Here is a 16,826-nt window from a genome sequence, read left to right as displayed (position 1 = left end):
AATTCACCCACAGTCGAAACAAAGGAAGAGATATATTCACATCAAGGAAGGCTCTTCGAAACAATCTAACCTAAATTGCAATAACAACAATAAGTAACCTATGATAAATCACTAGATTAACAAACATATACATACATAAACGGCACTCTCACCTAGATTTCAAACTTACTCAAAAATGCTAATTATATAAGGCAATACAGGTCATCACGGATAATCCTCAAAGGAAGTGCACATCCGAGAGGATGTCAAGGGGCAAGTCAGTAACTGTGTATAACCGCAGCAACTCGGAATAAGCGAAAGATTGTTGCATGGAATATATAAACATCTTCAAACTAACATCCGGTCAAATCTCTCAATGTCATTTAGTTGCTCACTAAAAGCAACAATATCATTCAATTACCTTAAAGGTAACCATACGAAGTAACTAATTGGTACCCTATAGTCAATAAATAGACACTTACTGTATAAACTACCCTAATGAAAAGAAATACATGGGTTGACTGTCATGCATGGCCTTCCTACGGAGACAGTCATCGTACCAATGCATCCAAGTGGGGTGTTGGTCCAACAGTAAGGACATGATCATTAAACTAAAAATTCACAATATAGAATTAGTAGGTAGTGAATCGGATCGACAATTATAAATAATAAACGCATATATAGCTGGAGACCACCAAATCCAGTCGCAACAATAAATGACAGTCTATCATAACTCGTCGCACAATTATGTTCCATAGTAATCTCCAAACGATGACACGGCACTAATAGTCGGTCCGAAACGATAAATTAAAGCAACTTTCATCTCATTTTCAATTGATCACATCAAATTCTAAGAACAAATAACATAACCTCATAAATACAGCTGACATGTACCGGTTCGATATACAGAAATCCTAATCTTTGCAAATCCGATCATAACAATTAGGAAATAATTAATGAAATGAATGAGAAATTAGAAAGATACGATATCGATACAATAAAATGGATATTGTTCAATACTCTCATTAAGAAGAGACTGCATGCACGAAGATTCAGAGAAAGGTATTGTCAAAAGTATTGCGATCTATAAAATATCGTCGTAACTCTGTCGTATATCACAAAACCTCTCAAAATTAAAACTTATGCCTGTTATTTTACTACTTAAGCTAAAATAATAAAATTCTCTTTTTCAGCTGTCTTGGTGGTCCTGAAAAGGACCGATATTTGATGATAAAATAGGTTACATTCGTTTTATTTAGTTTTGCTATCTGTCTTTTTAGGTAACAATACAGCTTGGATATTTGGCAGAACGCCGCCCTGGGCTATAGTAACTCCGGATAGGAGTTTGTTCAATTCTTCGTCGTTTCTGATGGCCAATTGCAAATGCCTAGGGATAATCCTGGTTTTCTTGTTATCTCTAGCGGCGTTACCCGCCAATTCGAGAACCTCGGCTGCCAGATATTCCATTACGGCAGCTAAGTAGACGGGAGCACCGGCCCCTACGCGTTCGGCATAATTCCCTTTCCTTAAAAGTCTGTGAATACGACCGACAGGGAATTGTAATCCCGCTCGGTTAGAACGAGACTTCGCCTTTCCCTTCACTTTTCCGCCTTTACCACGTCCGGACATTTTACTATCGATTGCTTCTAGAACTCGCTCGCCTTAGAGTTGAAATCTGTACTAAAACTGTCAACATACTAGCAACGAATTTTGTTCGTAAGCCGAACGCATGATCTCGTACGCGACCAATGAAAGGCTAACTCAGATAATAGGCGGGGCTTAGGAGTGTATTTAAGGAGCCTATAAATTCTAAGGATTCCTGAAATTTGTTTTAGTCTAGTACTTTTCGTGGTTCCTTTAATATCGTAATATTTATTTCGAAATGCCTCCGAAAACAAGCGGTAAGGCGGCCAAAAAGGCCGGTAAGGCTCAGAAAAATATCTCCAAAAGTGACAAGAAAAAGAAACGCAAGAGGAAGGAAAGCTACGCGATCTACATTTACAAAGTTTTAAAGCAAGTTCATCCCGATACGGGTATCTCCAGCAAGGCCATGTCGATCATGAATTCTTTCGTGAACGATATATTCGAAAGGATAGCCGCCGAAGCGTCCCGTCTCGCTCATTACAATAAAAGATCTACTATCACAAGCAGAGAAATCCAAACTGCCGTGCGATTATTGCTGCCCGGTGAATTGGCTAAGCACGCCGTTAGTGAAGGTACCAAAGCCGTCACTAAATATACCAGTTCTAAGTAAACCATAAGCCTTGAATATCATAAAGGAGAAAACGGTTCTTTTCAGAGCCACAATTTAGATAAATAAAAAAAGAAATAATCTTAAAAAAATTAATTTTATATATTATACAGCTGTAGTATCCAATATTGAAATACAAATTTTGTTATCAACAGTATATTATTATTCTTTGGTTATTAGTGATTACATTATTTTTTCTTTAGTTTTTAAAAACAATGCGTATAAGTACACCGACTGTTATTAATTACTAACATGTAGTCGAATATAACTCTGAGATAAAAATCCATAACTCTTTTAGTGGTTTATATAAATATCGATAAAAGAATATTAATTGAATTATCTTCTTTTTCTTTGATTAAATTTAGGTGGTTCTGAAAAGAACCGTTTTTTTTTTGTTGCAAAATACGACTATAAGTAGAGTATTATAAATGATAGAAAATAAAGTTTAGGCACGTTCGCCTCTGATACGTCTGGCTAGCTGAATATCCTTGGGCATGATGGTTACTCGCTTTGCATGTATCGCACATAAATTAGTATCCTCAAAAAGGCCAACTAAATAAGCTTCGCTGGCCTCTTGTAAAGCCATTACCGCCGAACTTTGAAAACGTAAATCGGTCTTGAAATCTTGAGCGATTTCGCGAACCAATCGTTGAAAAGGTAATTTCCTAATCAATAATTCGGTGCTCTTTTGATAACGACGAATCTCCCGCAAAGCGACCGTCCCAGGTCGGTAGCGATGTGGTTTCTTAACGCCACCGGTAGCTGGAGCGCTTTTCCTGGCCGCTTTGGTAGCCAATTGTTTCCTAGGAGCTTTACCTCCTGTTGATTTTCGCGCAGTTTGCTTGGTACGAGCCATATTTTTAAAATAGAGGTAATGAGAAAAATTAACAAACGCAAACGACGGCGACCCCTTTCGGACTGATTCGGTCATAAAATCAGAGAGTCCTTTTTATAACATGTTATCTAATCTGATTGGTCCGTTTTGTGCCAGTGGGCGGAACTCAATCCTAAGTCTACAAAACCGGGCTGATTGAATGTAATCGACAACAGTTGTCCGTAGCACTCGTGTTGTGAGCGCGCTACTTATTCGAGATCATTTATTTTTTTTGTATTAGGTTCGATAAAAGATGACCGGCAGAGGTAAAGGTGGTAAAGGTTTGGGAAAAGGAGGAGCCAAGCGGCATCGTAAAGTGCTTCGTGATAATATCCAAGGTATTACGAAGCCCGCCATTAGAAGATTGGCTAGACGAGGCGGCGTAAAACGTATATCTGGTCTGATTTACGAAGAGACCAGAGGTGTTTTAAAAGTGTTTTTGGAAAACGTCATCAGAGATGCCGTTACATATACCGAACACGCCAAAAGAAAAACCGTTACCGCAATGGATGTAGTATACGCCTTGAAACGTCAAGGACGTACATTATACGGGTTTGGAGGTTAAGTCACATTTTATTCGCGAACTAACGTGAAATGTGACCCTCAAAATTAATTTTAGAAAAATTAAACAACGGTTCTTTTCAGAACCACAAATTTATCGATATTTAAAAAACGGAAGCTCTATTAGGATTTAAGGATAATCTTTCAATCATTACAATCATCATAATTTTATTTAAAATAATAATTTAAGTATAACTGGCCCTAATTATTTGAGGGTTTGGATTCCAAAACTCTATACTTAATAAATAGACCGCCCCTTAAATTCATCGTTAATTACATAGATTATATACAAGGCGCGATGTTATAATACGGTTCGATTTTACTAAAGGAGAACCGCTAGAAATAAATCCTTCATATTATTTCGACTTAATTGTTGTTTAATAAAACGATAATTATTGGTATTGGAATGTCTCTTAATTTATCTTACACACCCAAAAAACAATCTTTAAAGTACTTAAACTGTTTATTAGAATATTTTAAATAATTAGTAAGTGCAAGTCATAATATGAGTTTTAATTTTAAGTTCTTTTTTTGTTTTATTATTTTGGTGGTCCTGAAAAGGACCGATAGTTAAAAGGTTTTTGTACGACACAAAAACCCTAAGGCTCATGTAACTTATTTGGTTTTACTATCTGTTTTTTTCGGTAACAATACGGCCTGGATGTTTGGTAGAACGCCGCCCTGGGCTATAGTAACACCGGAGAGGAGTTTGTTCAGTTCTTCGTCATTTCTGATGGCCAATTGTAAATGCCTAGGGATAATCCTTGTTTTCTTGTTGTCTCTAGCGGCGTTACCTGCCAACTCGAGAACTTCGGCCGCCAAATATTCCATTACGGCAGCTAAGTAGACGGGAGCACCGGCCCCTACGCGTTCGGCATAATTTCCTTTCCTTAAAAGCCGGTGAATACGGCCAACAGGAAATTGTAATCCCGCTCGGTTGGAACGAGATTTCGCCTTTCCCTTCACTTTTCCACCCTTACCACGTCCAGACATTGTATTGCTAACTTTTTTAAACTAAAAATAACCGAAAAACTAATGGCGACAACGCTCACGTCCTTTCGACAACGAATGAACAACTGGCAGTGAACTGTCCAGCGAATAGCTTTTATTCGGCAACTTCTCAAAACACTAGTACGTTTCCTACTCGACCAATCAGAGCTTTCTACGACATAACGCCAAGAATGGGCGGAGCTTAGAAGTGTAGCGTCATTTATCAAATAATTAAACGACTATAGGTATATTTCGGTTTAGTCTTTTATCTTTTGCTGTATGGGTAGGTCGCGAATCTCATTCGTTTAAAATGCCACCGAAGACAAGCGGTAAAGCGGCAAAAAAGGCTGGAAAAGCCCAGAAAAACATTTCTAAGAGCGATAAGAAAAAGAAGCGTAGGAGGAAGGAAAGCTACGCGATTTACATATACAAAGTTTTAAAGCAGGTTCATCCCGATACGGGTATTTCCAGCAAGGCCATGTCGATTATGAATTCTTTCGTGAACGATATATTCGAAAGGATAGCCGCCGAAGCGTCGCGCCTCGCCCATTACAATAAAAGATCGACCATCACGAGCAGAGAAATCCAAACCGCCGTTAGGTTATTGTTACCCGGTGAATTGGCTAAGCATGCCGTTAGCGAAGGTACCAAAGCTGTCACTAAATATACCAGTTCTAAGTAAACGAAATATATTATTTTGAAGGTGATCATAATAATATGAAGGGTGGAAAACGGCTCTTTTCAGAGCCCCAAAATGTTTAAAGAAGAAAAAAAGAAATAAACTATTGTTAAGAAGATAGGATATATACGAAGTCAAATAAATTAAAATATAGTAATCGTTCATAAAAATGTTAAAATATCCAGAAAAAAATATTTTATTTTATATATTCATTCCTTTACGGTAACATAATAACAGTATATGTGATACCCCTTTCTTATCGTGATATAAACTTCAAGTCAATCCAGCAGGTGTTCACACCTTATTACTAAGGATTCCTCAATATTCACAATATATTTGTGAGCATAATATTCTAAATTCAATTCACAAATATTATAACTAAAGCGTCATATAAACGGAAAAAATATCAATGTCTCTTTTTTCTAATAGAAGTTGGTGGTTCTGAGAAGAACCTTTTTTTTTCATATAAATACAAAAAACGACCTTAATATAGGACAGCCGTAGCATTTATGCACGTTCGCCTCTAATGCGTCTGGCTAATTGAATGTCCTTAGGCATGATAGTTACTCGTTTAGCATGGATCGCACACAAATTGGTGTCTTCAAAGAGACCAACCAAATAGGCCTCGCTAGCTTCTTGCAAAGCCATCACTGCCGAACTTTGGAAACGTAAATCGGTCTTGAAATCCTGAGCGATTTCGCGAACCAATCGTTGGAAAGGCAATTTCCTAATCAATAATTCGGTACTCTTCTGATAGCGTCGGATTTCTCTTAGAGCGACCGTACCGGGTCTGTAACGATGCGGTTTTTTAACACCACCGGTAGCGGGAGCGCTTTTCCTGGCTGCTTTAGTAGCCAATTGTTTTCTGGGAGCCTTACCTCCGGTTGATTTTCGAGCAGTTTGCTTGGTACGAGCCATCGTCTAAACGGGTCTGACTTCAAACGTGTAGGAAGAATTACAAGCGCAAGCACCAACGAACTTTTGGAAACTGATCGAAGGTGTCAAAGAAATCTCCCTTTTTAATAATGTGTGAAGATATTCTGATTGGTCCGGCTAGCATCTGTGGGCGGGACCCGATTCGAACTCAACAAAACCCATGGTAGGATTTGAAATTGAAATAGTTACCCGTAGTATTCGAGGTGTACGCTGCACAATTCGATTATAAATTTGCTTTCTTTTAATACTAAATTGAATAAATCATGACGGGCAGAGGTAAAGGTGGTAAAGGTTTGGGAAAAGGAGGCGCTAAGCGGCATCGTAAAGTGCTTCGTGATAATATCCAAGGTATTACGAAACCCGCCATCAGAAGATTGGCTAGGCGGGGTGGAGTTAAACGTATATCCGGTCTAATTTATGAAGAAACCAGAGGTGTATTAAAAGTATTTTTGGAAAACGTTATCAGAGACGCCGTCACTTATACCGAACACGCCAAAAGGAAAACCGTTACTGCCATGGATGTAGTATACGCCCTCAAACGCCAAGGACGAACCCTATACGGATTTGGCGGTTAAATAAAGTATTATATATGCTGACCAATTAAAACAGAACAACGTATCTATTCAACTAAAGAAAACAACGGTTCTTTTCAGAGCCACAAATTTACTAGCATAAAAAAAGAAATTTATTATTCGAAAATGGACTAAGATGACGTTAAATTTTATTAAATATCTGCTCCTTTCATCTAAGATTTACTTGTAAAGTAACAAATATACTGCATTATAATAGACGATCGTAATATAAAAAGATAGATAAAGTTTAAAATAAGATTTCATAATAAATGTTAGGTTAATGACAAGAATGTAAATGATGGTGAACAATCGAATACCGAATCTTCGTTGAAGCTTTAATATAGTTTTCCTTTAGAGAGAAAATACTCCGAGATAAACTTCGCGTCGATGAGCTTGGAGAATCCTTAAGATTTCAAAGAAGGTACGGTAGTTCTACGCACGTATGTATGGAGATCGCGTTCCATGTATTTATTGACTTTAGATAACTATTTATGAAAACAGATTTCAACTAAAGAAGCAAAATATACTATAATATATATGAGCATTGTATCGATACAGAAGGGTTTGACACGATATTCTTATAGACGTCTCGATATCGTTGCTCACCCGATACGTTCGATTGTAACCCAGAGTTCGGATGGTGTTAAGAAACCGTTAAATAAGAAGTATATTAGTATAGGATCGGTTAATTTTCATGTCATTGTTTTCTTACAGTTAATTCGACAACGGTACGTTTCGATATAGATTCGTTTTGGACAACGAACAATCTGTACCGCATCAATTAGGAATAATATGTCTCGTTTCTCCAATAATAGCATTAGATCTGTACGGAATTGCATTTATATCAAAAGACGATATATCGGGGGACGTAGATTTGAAAAGATATATTTTCATAGTTATAACCGAAAGTCTATAACTCGAATGTAAATTGGTAGTTTCGACGGAATCGAGAGCAACGCTTGATTTTGTGCTTCCTTCTAAGACGATAGTCAACGTAAAATTTATTGGTAAAGTTTGCTACTTCTACTACGTTTTATCTTTTAACGCCTCGAACATAAATCGTATGATATTCTAAAGGATTTATGTATTTAATATGAGAAATAAGTAAACGGTTCCAAGCTCGATGAACGTTTCGACGAAGCCGGAATATGGAACGTCGTTCGCGCTCGACCGTTCAGTCCTCCGTTCGGCTCATATCATATAGGGTACGCATTAAATGAGAGCGACCGCCAGACAGTTAAAATACGCGAACGAGAAGCATACGCACGTACGTAACTTTGTCAAACGAATCGTGATTAGAACGTTCTTATAAGAAAATTAAGAAATTATATCAGAATGTCGGACGTCGATATTAGCGGACAAGCGGTTTCTCCTTCGTCGAATCAAGGGAGTGGAGGAAATTCCGCCGCCGTTGTTAACGCATCGTCAACAGGCACACCGGCCGGGTCGAATTCATCTTCGGTGTCGGCTACGGGAGCCGCATCAGCTACAGCCGGTAGCGCAGGTTCGTCTGCAGGAGGGAAGAAAGAAAAATCCACTTCGAGCAAGGCGAAGAGTTCTAAATCGAAAGTTAGTCATCCTCCGATCGCTGATATGGTAACGAGTGCAATTAAAGGATTGAAAGAGAAAGGCGGAACTTCCTTCAGAGCTATTAAAAAATACATAGCGGCCAATTACAAAGTGGATGCTGACAAATTATCGCCCTTTATAAAGAAATATATAAAGACGTGGATCGCTTCGGGTGTTTTGGTACAAACGAAGGGCAAAGGAGCTTCCGGATCATTTAAATTAGCGGCTTCGGCACGTAAAGCAGGAGGTACGACAGCCGCAGGTACGAAGAAAAGAAAAACGGCCACTGCCAAAACCGGACAGAAAAAATAAACGAAAACCAGTAGGAGGTGCCGCGACAGCTACGACAGCCGGTGGTAAAAAAGCGTCTGCCAAAAAAACCTCAGAGAAAACGGAAAAAAAGACGACCGCCGCCTCCGCCTCAACTAAGAAAACCACAGCTAAAAGTAAGAAAGGTGAATCTGCAACTTTGGCCGAGAAAAAAAGCTTCTGCCAAAAAAGCCGTCGAAAAGAAAACAGGAAAGAAATCTACCGCCGCCACGACTACGTCCGCTTCCAATGCCGCCGCTAATAGTTCATCTTCGAAAGCAGCAAAAAGCAACACGGCCGCAAGATCCCCGAAATCGCCTTCCAAAGCGAAAAAATCTAATAAAGCCGGACCTACGAAAAAGCCCAAGGCGCCTAAACCGAAAAGTGCTAAGACGACGACCTCAACTGTTCGTGTTGCCGCTGGTGAAGGTGCGAAAACTAAAAAACCAGTATCACCAAAGAAAAAGAAATAAAACTATTTCTACTACGTATGACGATATATTAAACAGGCGACACATTTCATCGTCAGATCAAGAAGACACGGAGTTGAAAATTACAAATATCCCGACACTCCTGGACGTGCTACGACTTCCCTAAAAAATACGTTCGTCCAAGACCGTATTTTTTTAATAGAAAAAAAAAACGGTTCTTTTCAGAACCACAATATAACTTTATAAAAGAAAGAATATTTATATAATTTATTTATTATCTTATTATTACTTAAATGATTATTTTCTAGATAGAGCCGTAACTAATTAGGGAACCGATCGATCGATACTCTAAAACAGTAATAAAGGAATATTCAGTACAGATCAGATTATTTATAAATTTTCTAGTTAATATTTATTCTTTAATAAGAACGCGTATTCTAACTTCTTTTTTATACGATTTTGTTGGCCCTGAAAAGGACCGATATTAAAGGGCGTATGCAAAACTTTAAACGGTTTGCGTTATCTATTTGGTTTTGCTGTCTGTCTTTTTAGGCAATAATACTGCTTGAATGTTAGGCAAGACGCCGCCCTGGGCAATAGTAACGCCAGATAACAGTTTATTCAATTCCTCGTCGTTTCTGATGGCCAATTGTAAATGCCTAGGGATAATCCTTGTTTTCTTGTTGTCTCTAGCGGCGTTACCCGCCAACTCGAGAACTTCGGCCGCCAGATATTCCATTACGGCAGCTAAGTAAACGGGAGCACCGGCCCCTACGCGTTCGGCATAATTTCCTTTCCTTAGAAGTCGGTGAATACGACCGACAGGAAATTGTAATCCCGCACGATTGGAACGAGACTTCGCCTTTCCCTTCACTTTTCCGCCTTTACCACGTCCGGACATGTTAATCTCGATCGTTGTTAGATACTGCTCACCTTTAAATCAAAAACGGTACTGGAAATTTCTTACAGATCGGCCTGGAATTTTGTCCGCGAGCCAAACTCGTTATATCATACGCGACCAATCAGACTCTAACTCGGGCTATGGGCGGGGCTTAGAAGTGTTCCTTCGAATGTTATAAGTTCTAGAATTAAAGGCATTTTTTTAGTTAAGTACTCTTTGAGGTACGTGAGACGTCGGGATTTTTATTTCGAAATGCCACCGAAGACAAGCGGTAAGGCGGCCAAGAAAGCCGGAAAAGCCCAGAAAAATATCTCTAAGAGCGACAAGAAAAAGAAGCGCAGGAGGAAGGAAAGCTATGCGATTTACATATACAAAGTTTTAAAGCAGGTTCATCCCGATACGGGTATCTCCAGCAAGGCCATGTCGATCATGAATTCTTTCGTGAACGATATATTCGAAAGGATAGCCGCCGAAGCGTCGCGTCTCGCCCATTACAATAAGAGATCAACGATCACGAGCAGAGAAATCCAAACCGCCGTTAGGTTATTGTTACCCGGTGAGTTGGCTAAGCACGCCGTTAGCGAAGGTACCAAAGCAGTCACCAAATATACCAGTTCTAAGTAAATTAATTCACATACCTATGTGTGTTTCAATATACTACTTACCTGCAAAATCGGTTCTTTTCAGAACCACAATTGGATATACATTTTAAAAAATGAAATGTTAAACAGTAGCTGACATTTTATAAAAACAGAATTTTCAGATATATATATATATATTGTAGTTATTGTATTGAATTATATTATATCATTATAATCTGTTATATAGTAAGTATATAGAATAAGTTTTGTAAAAATGGTACGGCCCGAGATTGTTATTTAAAAATAAGGTAAAGTATTTCTGGAGTGACTTCGAAAATATGTGTATTCATTTTTATTACGTTTATGACTATATGATAATTAATTTATTTTTCCTAACTGTGGCTAATTGTGGATTGTGGCTAATTTCTACACGATAAGTATTAATCACGGGAACGTCTCGAAATGAACAAATAGGAACTGTAATTAATCAAGAATTTAGAATGGAACTATCGTCCTAATATAATGAGGATCGTCAAAGAGAAGATACTTTTTTTTTCGTTTACTAGGTTGACCTTGCTTGGGGACAGTGGAACTCAGTGGAAAATCGCTGATGGTGGGTGAGGAGGATAGGCCTGTGGTCAGAATCGATATCTTGGAGTACTTGCAGGTCAGAGGCTTGATTCGAATTTTGATAGATAAAAAAGTCAATTATTGTCGGTCGATTGGAGGAGTAGTGAGTTGGTTCGCTTGGAGCAATAAGCCCAAGTTCCAACTCATCTATTATCCCGGCCGATAGTAATTCTTCCAATAGCTGTGTGGTTGATGGCGTTGAAAATGGCCTGAAAATCTCCTTGGTCATCTGAATATGTTCCGAAGAGTATTTCGCCAATGGAGATCGGGTTCGTGTTCTAGTGGAATCCAGACCAGCCAGACGACTGTTATCTTGAGTTCCCCGTACATGAGTGGGGGGAGGAATTGGTCTTTTGGGTTTGGTTGTTTTTGGAGTAGGTCGGCACTTGCATCCCGAGTAATTTGCGGTGTATGGTTCTCAACAGTTGGTGCATTTCGGCGGGGAATTTCTGTCTTTGGGACTTGACGTAGGCCGGAGTGGCTTTACAGTTGGCCGATGAATGACCGTAGAATTGGCAGTTAAAACGTTGAACGCGCCTGCCGTTGCCGCGCTGGGCTTGGACTTTTACCACCTGATTCATTAGGCGGTCGACCGCGAAGATACGGCGTTCCTCTCGAGGAACCGACCAACATGGATTGGATTGAAACCGAGCTTCATGAGCGCGGTTCGGACTTCGAGTTACCATTACGTCGAGAGAGAAATATAATATATTAGCTGACCCCGCAGACACTCCGTACCCTGTACTCAATGGATAAATAAAGGATTCATTCTATCAAATTCTTCGTTCAAATCACTTTCGAATCATCCTTAGGAACATTCTGATATCGGAAAACCTTATCCGTAGTCGATAAACGATATCTAACGGATGAATTATAGAAAATGGCCAATAAGCGGCAAATATCCGATCGTAAGGGTGCACCATCGTTTCGGCGAATCATTCTTTTGGAATCTTACGTTCTACAAGCAAAACATTTATTCATAGGTATATACCGATAATAACGAACGGGCCGACGTAACAACCTAAAATGTCCTGAAATACGTGAGAACAGTTTTACTCCGATCGCCGTATCGATATGTGACAGTATCCATCCTATGAAGGATCTTTACATTCTACTAGCATAATTTTATGGATCGGAATTTTCCGACTTTTAAAGAACGTGATCGGCAGTCTAGAAACGGCCTGAGGACGTATTAACACGAGAGGTTAAAATTATTGCTTTAGAAGTTCACGTTGTCTAAAGCTAAAGTTTATTCATCGGAACATTCCGATAATAACGAGAACGGGCAGACGTAAAAACGAAAAATTTGCGCAACGTCCGTATAAACGATCTGTTCTAAAACACCCATACATTTCCGATAGCTGGCGAGAGACCCGCGCTTAAATCGTGTGCGCTTCTACGTGGGGCGATACGAGAGACGGATACGACGGGTCGGGTCGACCGGCGCTGTGACACTTTTACCGAGTGGCTTTTGATCAGCGAAGGTGGTATTACATATTATATGTTAATATATAAGATCCGAACCGTATTTTTTTATTTATCTAAATAAAAAGCGTATTTCGTCGTGTTATTATATATTCGTAACGCTCTCGCGATTTTGTATCGTCGTTTCGTTGTTCTTCCTGGTCGGTTTTTTTCGATATATCGGGAAGCGTACGACGACGACGACGGTATCACTGCGAGATCGCGAATTCGGCGGGAACATTCGGCTTCGTTAGAAGAAGATGATCCACGATTCATATGCGATTGGAATTATTATTTTTATGGACGTATCGGTTTTTCATCGGAACGTTCATAAAACAGCAACACATTTTGCGATAGCTCTCTGCTCTCCGAGCGAGAATAAAATAAAAAATCACGAAACGTTTCTCGTACGAGGTTTCCTTGTCGCTTTATATATTTCTATCTAGCGAAGGGTTCGGAGAGAATGTTTTTCGAGGTCTTATAAACGCCGAACGATATTTTGCGGCATCCAATTTTCGACGTAGTCGACGATCGTCGTCGATAATCGAGATAATTGGGTGCCTAGTCGATCGGTTGTGTATAAAAAAAACAAAAGATGTGTCTAAGATGATGATATCGTTTTGTTTTATTAGACAACTAATATTAAAATGTAAGAGCGTGGCGCCTCGGACCGGTTTTTCCGTCGTCTAGGCGCGCTATCATGCACCTCCTTTTTATTAGTCGTCGATATATATTATATATCGTCGTCTTACGCACACGTTTCTTTATAAGTCAAACTTATAAAATAAACTGTGTCTGTATTTGTTTTATCTGCTTCGTGTCGATAAAATAATAAGAACAGTTCCCTGGTTGATCCTGCCAGTAGTCATATGCTTGTCTCAAAGATTAAGCCATGCATGTCTCAGTACATACCGAATTAAGGTGAAACCGCGAAAGGCTCATTAAATCAGTTATGGTTCCTTAGATCGTACCCACAATTACTTGGATAACTGTGGTAATTCTAGAGCTAATACATGCAAACAGAGCTCCGACCAGAGATGGAAGGAGTGCTTTTATTAGATCAAAACCAATCGGTTTCGGGTTCGCGCTCGTCATCGTACAACTTGGTGACTCTGAATAACTTTAAGCTGATCGCACGGTCTCGCACCGGCGACACATCTTTCAAATGTCTGCCTTATCAACTGTCGATGGTAGGTTCTGCGCCTACCATGGTCGTAACGGGTAACGGGGAATCAGGGTTCGATTCCGGAGAGGGAGCCTGAGAAACGGCTACCACATCCAAGGAAGGCAGCAGGCGCGCAAATTACCCACTCCCGGCACGGGGAGGTAGTGACGAAAAATAACGATACGGGACTCATCCGAGGCCCCGTAATCGGAATGAGTACACTCTAAACCCTTTAACGAGGATCAATTGGAGGGCCAGTCTGGTGCCAGCAGCCGCGGTAATTCCAGCTCCAATAGCGTATATTAAAGTTGTTGCGGTTAAAAAGCTCGTAGTCGAATTTGTGTCTCGCGCCGCCGGTTCATCGTTCGCGGTGTTAACTGGCGTGTTTTTCGCGAGACGTCCTGCCGGTGGGCTTAGTCGTGTCGCGTCGCCGTCGCGCGTGCGTTTCGGCGTGCGTGTTGTGCGCGTCGTGGTTACGACGGCCCAACTCAATCCTGCCGCGGTGCTCTTTACTGAGTGTCGAGGTGGGCCGGCACGTTTACTTTGAACAAATTAGAGTGCTCAAAGCAGGCTAAAATTTCGCCTGAATACTGTATGCATGGAATAATGGAATAGGACCTCGGTTCTATTTTGTTGGTTTTCGGAACCCCGAGGTAATGATTAATAGGAACGGATGGGGGCATTCGTATTGCGACGTTAGAGGTGAAATTCTTGGATCGTCGCAAGACGAACAGAAGCGAAAGCATTTGCCAAAAACGCTTTCATTGATCAAGAACGAAAGTTAGAGGTTCGAAGGCGATCAGATACCGCCCTAGTTCTAACCTTAAACGATGCCAGCTAGCGATCCGTCGACGTTCCCTAATATGACTCGACGGGCAGCTTCCGGGAAACCAAAGCTTTTGGGTTCCGGGGGAAGTATGGTTGCAAAGCTGAAACTTAAAGGAATTGACGGAAGGGCACCACCAGGAGTGGAGCCTGCGGCTTAATTTGACTCAACACGGGAAACCTCACCAGGCCCGGACACCGGAAGGATTGACAGATTGAGAGCTCTTTCTTGATTCGGTGGGTGGTGGTGCATGGCCGTTCTTAGTTGGTGGAGCGATTTGTCTGGTTAATTCCGATAACGAACGAGACTCTAGCCTGCTAACTAGGCGCTTTTTGACATCCTAAAGGCCCGCCGGCCGCGTTGCTTTCGGGTTTCGCGGTTCGTGCGCGGTTTTTACTGTCGGCGTACAAACTATTCTTCTTAGAGGGACAGGCGGCTTCTAGCCGCACGAGATTGAGCAATAACAGGTCTGTGATGCCCTTAGATGTTCTGGGCCGCACGCGCGCTACACTGAAGGAATCAGCGTGTCTTCCCTGGCCGAGCGGCCCGGGTAACCCGCTGAACCTCCTTCGTGCTAGGGATTGGGGCTTGCAATTGTTCCCCATGAACGAGGAATTCCCAGTAAGCGCGAGTCATAAGCTCGCGTTGATTACGTCCCTGCCCTTTGTACACACCGCCCGTCGCTACTACCGATTGAATGATTTAGTGAGGTCTTCGGATCGACACGCGATGGCGTTTCGGCGTCGTCGATGTGTAGGAAAAGATGACCAAACTTGATCATTTAGAGGAAGTAAAAGTCGTAACAAGGTTTCCGTAGGTGAACCTGCGGAAGGATCATTACAGTGTGTTGTTATGCCTATATATATATAATAGGTAAACGTACAAGTCTGTAAAAATCATTGTCGAACGTTAAAGAGCCATCTACGAAGTTCGGAAGTTCCGATCGAATTTCGACGTCGTCAACGTAGCTGTTTTCGGGTACCTATAATATATGGTTTTAAAAGATGTACGCCCGAAAGCGGAGATATATACGATGAAGATGTTGTTATATAGGACGACGAGTAATAATCGTCGGCCTACGACGGATTTCGTTATAAATGGACAAATCGAGCGCAAAATAAAACGATTTTGCCAATTATATTTCTAATCGACGTTTCGATCCTCATATCGACGAACATATACGATGATCGGTAATGTGATTAGTTTACGAAAATCTTATCACCCTTCGTTTGTTTCATTCCAAAAGGGTGAGATTTAGTTTACGAAAATATTGCCAAACTATGATCAGCGTATGCTCTTTTGTTGTCGTACGAGGTGAGACGACGAAAATTTACAACGAACGTCACCATTTCGAGTAGTCTGTCTCCGCTCCTCTCGTTGTGTGTAGTGGAGAAGACGAAAATAAACCGTAAGAGCGTTTTAAAGTCGACGGCGGCTGCGAAAGGGGCGCAAGCGCTGTCTATGACGTGAGCGCGCGTCGTCGTCGTCGTCGTCGTCTTATAATAGAAACGTTTCGATATGCGTTTAAAACCTAACTTAAAAAAAGATTACCCTAAACGGTGGATCACTTGGCTCGTGGGTCGATGAAGAACGCAGCTAATTGCGCGTCAACTTGTGAACTGCAGGACACATGAACATCGACATTTCGAACGCACATTGCGGTCCTGGGATCTCATACCCGGACCACTCCTGGCTGAGGGTCGTATCTCATTTCAAGACTGCTCGGATTTTCTTTGATCTTCGCGATCGACGAGAAATGTCTGAGCGTGCTGAGCGTATAAGCGCGATTCGATCGCGACGTTCTAAAACGTGACAGCGGACCCGTACGTGTGACCTAACTCTCTCGTACGGGTCGTACGAATATGAAAGGGATGAGACGTGTTTAAAACGGTCGTTCGCACGTTTTTGTGATAAACGTAGCGCGCACCATTAATACGATCGTCGTATCCGATAAAATTAGTTTTTAATCGACGTCGGATCGTAGGTGCGTTGTCTCTCGAATACGAGGGAGAAAACACCGTTTTTCGACGGCGCGTCTTTTCCATTCTAAACTTTTATATTTCGTATTGGCTCCTAATCTTCATTATTATGATGATTACGAGCGCCAC

The 16,826-nt window shown here is 40.8% G+C and overlaps 2 non-coding genes across 2 annotated transcripts; both read left to right on the top strand.

Annotated features, from left to right (window-relative positions):
• Nucleotides 1–13,569: 13,569 nt before the first annotated feature.
• LOC143206425 (small subunit ribosomal RNA) lies at nt 13,570–15,558 on the top strand. The gene has a single exon (XR_013008394.1). It is a non-coding gene; the product is annotated as a small subunit ribosomal RNA (ribosomal RNA).
• A 708-nt stretch (nt 15,559–16,266) lies between these two features.
• On the top strand, nt 16,267–16,421 carry LOC143206424 (5.8S ribosomal RNA). The gene has a single exon (XR_013008393.1). It is a non-coding gene; the product is annotated as a 5.8S ribosomal RNA (ribosomal RNA).
• Nucleotides 16,422–16,826: the final 405 nt, after the last annotated feature.

The sequence above is a fragment of the Rhynchophorus ferrugineus genome, unplaced genomic scaffold (genome assembly GCF_030347505.1).
Source record: "Rhynchophorus ferrugineus isolate W39M unplaced genomic scaffold, kcgeb_rfMv2 rfM685, whole genome shotgun sequence".
In the NCBI taxonomy this organism is placed as follows: domain Eukaryota; kingdom Metazoa; phylum Arthropoda; class Insecta; order Coleoptera; family Curculionidae; genus Rhynchophorus; species Rhynchophorus ferrugineus.
This window is presented reverse-complemented; position numbering and strand designations above follow the sequence as displayed.